The following is a 9872-nucleotide window of genomic DNA, read 5'->3' as shown; positions in this document are numbered from 1 at the left end:
CCCTGTGTGGCTCTTCGTCCTGCCTCTGTTGGCTGGAGCATGAGCAGAGCTTTCTGAGACAGCTGCTGCGGCTGTGGCCAGCCAGCGAAGTCTCTCTTCTGGCTGTGGATGTTTGACTGCAGCAGCCCCGCAGAGGTCCCGGCCTCGCTCTCTAATGTCCATTCTCCCCTTGCTTGCATGGCGCTTCATGGACCATGGAGTAGCCTCAGGAAAACATCCCAGTTGTGGACACAGGCACCAGCACCGATTCCCCAAGCCAAAGTCCCCTTTGCAAGATTTGACTTCTGGTGTGGGGGTGACGGATTCAGAAATGGGTCATGTACCCCTCTAATTATTCCTCCCACAACTCACTACCAATCAGGATGGGTTTCATCCCAGAAGGACCACCCTGAGAGGAGATTTGACCAATCAGGGTGAGTTCCGAGGTGGGGTGACCCGTCCAGAAGTGGGTCGTGTGACCCCTCTGAGAACTCCTCCGACCGCCATCTACCAATTAGGATGGGTTTGACCCGATAGGACTGCCCTAAGAGGAGATTTTGACCAATCAGGGAGAATTCCGGGGCAGGGTGACCCGAACGGGAGTGGGCCGTATGACCCCACTAAGAACTCCTCCCAAGGCCCTCTGCCAATCAGGGTGCAGCACCATTACCCCATAATTCCCAGCACCAGACAGACAAAGCCATCTCTTACCAAGGACACATGTTTTAGAAATTGTGGAAAGGCTGCTGAGAGGAAACATGGACTCCTTCACCTCCCCCATGAGAACTTCAGACTCTGTCTTAGCCCCGAGGGTCTTTGACCATCCACTGAGAAAGCGCTACATCAGCGACAGTCCCGAGGAGGAGGAGGGAGGCGACCGAGGAGCCCTTGGCCCAGCCATTGTGGATAAACCGGAACTAGAACCCAAAACCTAACTGCTTGTGAGACACCCCAATGAGCATGGTGGTCTCTCTTTGTCCACCCGCTTAGAGGTGGAATGTGATTGAGGCTGGGGGGAGTCACCAGTGGACAAGGTGAACGGTAAAGATGTCACACAGGTAAATGAATGAATAAGAAGCAATCGCTTCTTAATATGTAAGGAACCGGGGGTTGTGTAAATCTAAAAACAAACAGTGGGGTGCTTACACTGTTTCTGTTCTGAAAATCTCTCAACAGCTCGACAATGCCTTTCTAGACGGCCTGGAAGCCCTGGACAGCGTTGCAACAAGCAGGGAAGAGGAACCGGGCCCACCCTGGTTTTGCTCAACGCCGATACAAATTGTTGAAGAGGACTCTGAGGATGATGGCCATGAGGGGTTTCGGAGGAGGCTTGGCATAGAACTAACTGGGCCAGTGCCAAGTCGTGAGCGTAAAAAAGTCACACAGACTATGATACACGCTGTTTATGCTGCCCTTAAGCACTGCCTGAGGGAAAAGCTTTGTGAAGATTGCGAGGGCCATGTCATAGATGTGCCAGGCCAACAGCCCCATGACTGAGTGTCTTGGACTTCAGTGGATATCAACTGCAAGCTCCGGGGCCTATGTGCTGAGCTGGGTTTGGAAAGCTGATTAAACACCGTTATTGCCAGTGGTTCTGCTGTGCAATGTCTGTGCCTAAGCCAAGAACATTTAGCGCAAGGGGGGACCTTGTTCAATGCTGTGCATTTGAGTGGAGCCCCTGACTGTGTTTTAAAGAAAATAACCTGCTTACAGCTGGAGTGGAAAAATTGCAGGCACCTTCTGGTTCATTTTCTTTAAAACACAGTCAGGGTCTCCACTCACTTCCACAGCATTTCTCCAGTTATGGCAATCATGTGAACAAGGACGTGTGTATCACTAATTGTGGGGTTTTTGCTATAAAACCTGTTGAAAAATCTCTATTCAGGGGGAAGCCAGTTCGCTGGTGATCCCCCCCACCCCCCACCCCCCCCATGCTTGTAATAAAGGGGCCTCATGTGATTCTGATCCAAACACAACGCGGGGTCATTTTTCCACGACACGGCGTGATATTGGCCGTCTAGTCCGCACAAAAAGTTACAGATCCCTGCTTAAGGAAAAGACTATTTGTAAGGAATCTAAAAGGAGTCAGTTAGAGAATGGTGAGGGGACAAACACGCTATAGAAAACTTGGTAGCTGTAAATTAAAAAAAAAACCCTATTGAAAAGGGCTTTGTGACTATCTGTGTTTCTGTTCGAAGGCCTTTGGCCCTTAAATGAGCTAAAAGTGTTAATGAAGCATCTTGGTTTGGTTTCAAGGAGCTGTATGTCTTTTCAATCAAAAATCAATTGTTTGTGAGAACCTAGCGCTTGTGGGTTTTGTGTGTAAAAGTGACCCATTTACAGGAAAAAGCTGAAATGTATGTTGGGGGGGGGATTCTATAAACTGTGCTTACGATAAAACAAACAGGCTGCTCAGACCTGTGTTTGAGTACAATAGAGTTGACTTATCCTGTTGAACTGCATGGGTTTAAACCCCCCCCCCCCCCACTGAATAGCCAGGATGATTGCGATTACTTACCCTTGTTGCCATAGGGTTAAATTTGATGGGGGTGGGTGGGGGTGGATGGTGAGTTCTGATTAATATGAAATGAAATAAAACCTCAGGAATTCGCAGAAGCTATTGGACAGTTTCAATATAACTGCTGGAGTTGGTGGAACACTATTGGACAGTTTCAATATGACCCCAGGAGTTGGTGGAACACTATTGGACAGATTAAATATGGCCCTGGAGTTGGTCGAATGCTCTGGGTCATTCTTTCTAGAAAACACCCCCACCCCAAACTTTAAGCATGAAAGAAACGTGTTTAAAAAAAACAACTCAAGCCCCAAGACATTCATTGATATCTGCAAAGGGCCCCCCGCTTGGAAATGAGGACTGTTCAATACTCTAAGAAGGCCCCACAGAAACATTTATTTTAACTTACAGAAAAAAAGAAAAAAGAAAAAAAAAGCCCTGTTGTGCAGACAGCTTGGTCCCCCCACCCCAGATCACCACAGGGGGTGCTGTGGGAGGGGTGCCTAAAGTCCTTAAGGATCTATTAGTTCAGAGCTCTGGGGATTAAATTAACCTGCTAGCTACTGTGCTGAAGTCTGTTTGAAACAATGGGCTAAGATGGTATAAAAACCACAGGTCTCTTGGAGACTGTCCTTTTCAACAGAAACTTTCTTGAAAGGCTGCTGGACGGCAGACAGAGGTACGGCTGGCTGGCTTCAACTCTGAAACTATATATTGTATAATGCCACTCTTTGCCCAGGCTGTCTTAGGAAAATAATGGTGCCTATCTTCATTGCAGTGTGATCTGCTTAGCATGGACCCAGTAACTTTAAGCTGCACTTCACCACCAGGCCAAGGTAAAAACCATCTTAACTATAGTTGTGCTTAATACTGTTTTAAAAAACTTTAGGTATTACACAGTTTGTATAGGGATTTGGTGGTAATAGTAACTAATATTTTTGCTTGTTCTTTAACCTGAAGGCCCAAACACACATGGGGGGAACGGGACAAGCATGTGCCTGCAACACTTGATCCCTTAGTGAAAGGGAACTTTTTTGCAATTGGCTTTTAAAAGCATGGGGGGGAGGGGTGTTATGGAAAAGTATATGGAGGCAAACTTGGTTTGGTGTGTTTCTAAATCTGCTGATTTGTGTGTGAGAGGGGTCTGGGCAAGGCAAAGGTGTAGGGCTTTTTAGAAGTATTTGGTTTGTTTCAAACTAAAACGTTTTTTATTTACTGTGCATATTGTGATGTGTTTTTAAAAATGGGTTTGAGGCAATTGTGGGGAATCATACTAACTAACCCAAAGGCCCAAGCACACATGGCTAGAGGACAAAACAAGCAGGGGCCTTTTAAATGCATGGCGGGGGGGGTTATTGAAAAGTATATGACTGCAAACTTGGTTTGGTGTGTTTCTAAAGCTGCTGATTTGTGTGTGAGAGGGTCTGGGCAAGGCATACGTGTAGGGTTTAAAAGTACTTGGTTTGTTTCAAACCAACAGGGTTTTTTTCCTGTGCAAAATGTGGTTTAAAATGGATTTTAAAAGCAGTTTGGTTTTTATTCTGCAAAATGAGATGTATTTTAAAAAAATGTTTTTGAGATTTTTGTTGTTTGTTTGTTTGTTCTTTTTTGTTTTATGTTTTAAGTGGTAGAAATAATCTCAAAACCTGTTTGTTGTACAGCGTGAACTGGATGATTTGTTTTAAAGCTGTGACTTTTTAAACAGAAAAACACTCTAATGAATATTTAGTTTTTAAGTTTACAAGAGGGTTTAATGTGTTTTATAATAAAGCTGTTTGCTCCACAGTACGGTGGAAACATGAGAGATCCTTAGAGCAGAGGGAAAACAAGCTCAGAAGAAAAGGGAACGAGACAGCTGAAGGGAAAATTCACGAGCATCAGTGACTGATGGATGGATGAAGCCCAGTAAATATATTTTGCTTATTGGTTGGGTTGTTCTGTGAGGTTTTGTACTTGAAGTGAATACATAGGTGTGGGTGAGAAAGATGGTAAAGTTCAGTTTTGTAAAATGGTTCTCCCCACCCCTCATAGGCATGGGCAACTTTTCTGACCATGCTTAGTCAGCGCTACAAGGACACCTCCTCCAGAACCGCCAAAGAACCAGGAATCTGCTTGGAGACCTTTAACAACGCAAAACAGCACAAGAGTGCAGATGAAGCATCCGGGCAGTCCAAACCTCATATCCATTAAAACCAAGGGCAAAACAAGACTCTGGTAAACAACCACAACTCCAGTTCCTCAGCAGCCACTGCCACAGCAAACCCTGAGTAAACCAGGGCCGCCCAGAGGATTCCGGGGTCCCGGGGTCTTCGGCGGCAGGGGGCCCTTCCGTTCTGGGAGTGCCCCGAAGACCCGCGGCGGGGCCCCCCCCGCCGCCGAATTACCGCCAAAGCAGGACCTGCCGCCGAAGTGCCCGGGAGCGGAAGGACCCCCTGCCGGCGAAGACCAGGAGCCGACGAAGCTCCTGCGCCCGGCCCGCAAGAGTTTCCGGGCCCCCAGGCGAGTGAAGGACCCGCTCCAGGGGCCCTGAAAAACTCTCGTGGGGGCCTGTGAGACCCAGGGCCTGGGGCAAATTGCCCCTCTTGCCCCCTCTGGGCAGCCCTGGAGTAAACACCCACATTCACAAACCGGGCATGCGCTCGAGGGCTCTGAATGTGCACAGAACCACACATTCACAAACCCGGAGCATGCACTCGAGGGCTCTGAGCGTCACGCAGAACCACACACATTCACAAACCCGAGCATGTGCTCGAGGGCTCTGAACGTGCGCAGAACCACACATATTCACGAATCCAAAGCATGCACTCGAGGGCTTTGAGCGTGCGCAGAACCACACGCATTCACAAACCGGAGCATGCGCTCGAGGGTCTCGAGCGTCGCAGAACCACACGCATTCACAGATTCGGGCATGCGCTTGAGGGGCTCTGAACGTGCACAGAACCACACATATTCACGAATCCAAAGCATGCACTCGAGGGCTCTGAGCGTGCGCAGAACCACACACATTCACAACCCCAGAGCATGCACTCAAGGGGCTCTGAACGTGTGCAGAACCACACACATTCACAGACTCGGAGCACACGCTCGAGGGTTGTGAATAAAACACCAGGACTGACAATCCATTCCCCAAAACCATAAGCTCATCACGCTCCCTATATTCTAGTATTTGGGAAGACTCTGATGTTTCATTCAGAAAACTGATGGGCGCTGTGTCCGCGGGGCGGGAGGGCTAAAAGAACGGCATTTTAAAGAGAGTTGGGAAAAATCTGACGCTTCTCAGAACACTGGTGACCTCTGTATCCTCAGGGGCCTAACGACCAACCGCAACTTGCTGATGCTGAAACGAGTCTGTTCTTCAAAGAACTGACCTAGCCGAATACTAAAGGCTAAACCTTACAGCGCCAAGCTTCAAAGGTGCCTAATGTACGTGAAGCCGAGCGATGCGCAGAAAGTGAAAATCAGTCTGTTTCTACCAGAACAGGGACTGAATGTAACTGAAACTCCCCAGAAACACCAAAGAGCTCAGAGTTTGTTGCTCAGCAGGTGCTGGATAATGTGAAGAAGCGTTCTAAGAAAAATACATCCGTAGTGCTAAAGAAGCTGGGCCAGGCTACAAATCTCTGTTCATGGAACGATAAAGGGGCTCTTGTGTACAAAGGCTCTGTGGTTAATGGTTCTAACATGCTCGACTTAGTCAGGGCTGTGACCCAGACGCTCTCTGTTCCTAGCAGACATGGACCTTAAAGATGGGATGTGTTTATGAATGTCATGGCGGACGGAACATACCACCTTCCGTCATGGGCACTGCAGCCAACAGAGCTCTATGGAACGTCTCACGACCTCGACAGTCACTTAATCCAGAGGTGAAAGTAAGTCGGTACGGGCCAGTACGGAGTACCAGCCAGAGCCAGTACGCTGTTGCGGACTGCACCGGCTTCCTTGGCAGGGATTTAAAGGGCTCAGAGCTCCGGCAGCTGTAGGGAGCTTTAAATTCCCCTTGCAGCTCCAGGAGCCGGGCTGGGGCTGGAATTTAAAGGGCTCACAGCAGGGGTGAAAGTAACTTCCAGGACTTACCGGTACTGCCGGAGTCCTGAGGGGGTGTGGCCTCAACCGGAAGAGGTGGGGAGCATCGAGCTTTTTAATTCCCAGACCCAGCCCGGCTGCCGGAGCTGCGGTGGGAGGGGAGGAGGGATTTAAAGGGCTCTTGGCTCCCCGCAGCCGCCGGAGCTCTGAGCCCTTTAAATCCCCGCTGAGGAAGCCGGTGCCGTCCGGCACAGCGTACTGGCTCTTGCCGCTACGCCGTACTGGCCCATACCGGCTTACTTTCATCTCTGACTCAGAACTCCTACGGCTGCGGGGAGGCCAGAGCCCTTTAAATTCCCCCCGCAGCTCCAGGAGCTGGGCTGGGGCCGGGAATTAAAGGTCTCAGAGCTCCTGCGGTTGCTGGGAACCCAGAGCCCATTAAATCTCCCCCCACGCAGCTCAGCAGCTGGGCTGGGGCCGGGATTTAATGGGCTCAGCGCTCCCCGTGGCTGTGTAGATCCCAGAGCCCTTTAATTCCTTCCCGCCCTGCAGCTCCAGCACCCAGGCTGGGGCAGGGAATTGAAGGGCTGAGAGCTCTCCGCAGCGGCAGGAGCTCCGGGCCCTTTAAATCCTGGCTCCAGCCGGATAAGACTCAGGCTCCCCACAGCCATGGGTGCTCGGGGCCCTTTAAATCCATGCTCGAACCCGGCTGCCAGAGCTGCAGGGGAATTTAAAGGCCCTGGGGCTCCCAGCCACAGCCGATGCTCCAGGACCTTTAAATCTTGAGAAGCCCCGCATCTTCTGGCTGAAGCCATGCCCCCGCAGGATTCCGGCAGTACCAGTAAGTCCTGGAAGTTACTTTCACCCCTGACTTAATCATTCCTTTACCTGTGTTCACCTTGTGCGCCAGTGACTCCCCCGAGCCGCAATCGGATTCCACCTCTAAGGGGGTGAACAAAGAGAGGCCACCACGCTCATCGGGGTATCTCACAAGCAGTTATCAGAGGGGTAGCCGTGTTAGTCTGGATCTGTAAAAGCAGCAAAGAATCCTGTGGCACCTTATAGACTAACAGACGTTTTGCAGCATGAGCTTTCGTGGGTGAATACCACGAAATTTTCATGGGTATTCACCCACGAAAGCTCATGCTGCAAAACGTCTGTTACTCTATAAGGTGCCACAGGATTGTTTGCTGCTTTAGATCCAGGCTTCTACAACTACCTCTGATACTGACACCATGCAAGGCACTGCATTTAGCAGTATGGGTGGAAATCCATCAACCTCATGAAGAAACTTGCACAAATACAGACAGACATCATCTTCCTTTCCAAATGCAAATGGATGGACATCATACCAAATGGACTAAAGGTAAAAAATCCACTGCTATCTACATACTACACAGACCACAGTGAGAGATTATGCCATACTCTATCAAAGAAACTGAGGAAACACCTGATCAGCCTCCTATACAGCAAACAGGAAAACATCAACAAAGAGCTCTCCAACCTGGAGACTCTCATTAATTACCAAACTTCCATACAAACGGACTTCACTAAAATAAGACAGAAGATCTACATCACTCACTTCACCTCTCTACAAAGGAAAAAGGACTGTAAGCTGTCTAAACTCCTACCTGCCACATGGGGCCACAACCGTGGTACCCCTAACCCACCCAGCAATATAGTCAATCTATCCAACCACGCACTCAGCCCAGAAGAAACGTCTGTCCTATCTCAGGGACTCTCTTTCTGCCCTGCCACCCCCACCAACATGATACAGTTCTGCGGCAATCTGGAAGCCTACTTTCGCCATCTCCGACTCAAAGAATACTTTCCGGACAACACTGAACAGAGCACTGATACACAGTTACCCTCCCACCAACAGCACAAAAAGAAGAACTCCACATGGACTCCTCCTGAGGGTCGAAATGACAGTCTGGACCTATACATTGAATGCTTCCGCCGATGTGCACAGGCAGAAATTGTGGAAAAACAACATCGCTTGCCTCATAACCTAAGTCATGCAGAATGCAATGCCATCCACAGCCTCAGAAACCATCCTGACATTATAATCAAAGAGGCTGATAAAGGAGGTGCTGTTGTCATCATGAACAGGTCTGACTACCAAAGGAGGCCGCCAGACAACTCTCAACACCAAATTCTACAGGCCACTTCCCTCAGATCCCACTGAGGAATACACTAAGAAACTGAACCATCTACTCAGGACACTCCCTACACTAACACCGGAACAAATCAACATACCCTTAGAGCCCCGACCAGGGCTATTCTATATACTGCCCAAAATCCACAAACCTGGAAATCCTGGATGCCCCATCATCTCGGGCATTGGAACTCTCACTGAAGGACTGTCTGGATATGTGGACTCTCTACTCAGACCCTATGCCACCAGCACTCCCAGCTATCTCCGTGACACCACTGATTTCCTGAGGAAACTACAATGCATTGGTGACCTTCCAGAAAACACCATCCTAGCCACCATGGATGTAGAGGCTCTCTACACAAACATCCCACACACTGATGGAATACAAGCTGTCAGGAACAGTATCCCTGATGATGCCACAGCACAACTGGTTGCTGAGCTCTGTGCCTTTATCCTCACACACAACTATTTCAAATTTGATGACAATATATATCTCCAGATCAGTGGCACCGCTATGGGCACCCGCATGGCCCCACAATATGCCAACATTTTTATGGCTGACCTGGAACAACGCTTCCTCAGCTCCCGTCCACTCACGTCCCTTCTCTACCTGTGCTACATTGATGACATCTTCATCATCTGGACCCATGGGAAGGAGACTCTGGAAAAATTCCACCACGATTTCAACGGCTTCCACCCCACCATCAACCTCAGCCTGGACCAATCTACACGGGAGGTCCACTTCCTAGACACCACGGTGCAAATAAGTGATGGTCACATTAACACCACCCAATACGGAAAACCTACCGACCGCTATGCCTACCTTCATGCCTCCAGCTTCCATCCCGGGCACACCACAAGATCCATTGTCTACAGCCAAGCACTGAGGTACAACCGCATCTGCTCTAACCCCACAGACAGAGACCAACACCTACAAAATCTCCACCAAGCATTCTCAAAACTACAGTACCCGCACGAGGAAATAAGGAGACAGATCAACAGAGCCAGACGTGTACCCAGAAGCCTCCTACTGCAAGACAAACCCAAGAAAGAAACCAACAGGACTCCACTGGCCATCACATACAGTCCCCAGCTAAAACCCCTCCAGCGCATCCTCAGGGATCTACAACCCATCCTGGACAATGATCCCACACTTTCACAGGCCTTGGGTGGCAGGCCAGTCCTCGCCCACAGACA

The sequence above is a fragment of the Mauremys reevesii genome, linkage group 2 (assembly GCF_016161935.1).
Source record: "Mauremys reevesii isolate NIE-2019 linkage group 2, ASM1616193v1, whole genome shotgun sequence".
Classification (NCBI taxonomy): domain Eukaryota; kingdom Metazoa; phylum Chordata; order Testudines; family Geoemydidae; genus Mauremys; species Mauremys reevesii.
The sequence above is the reverse complement of the archived record's forward strand: the minus strand, read 5'-3'. Positions refer to the sequence as shown.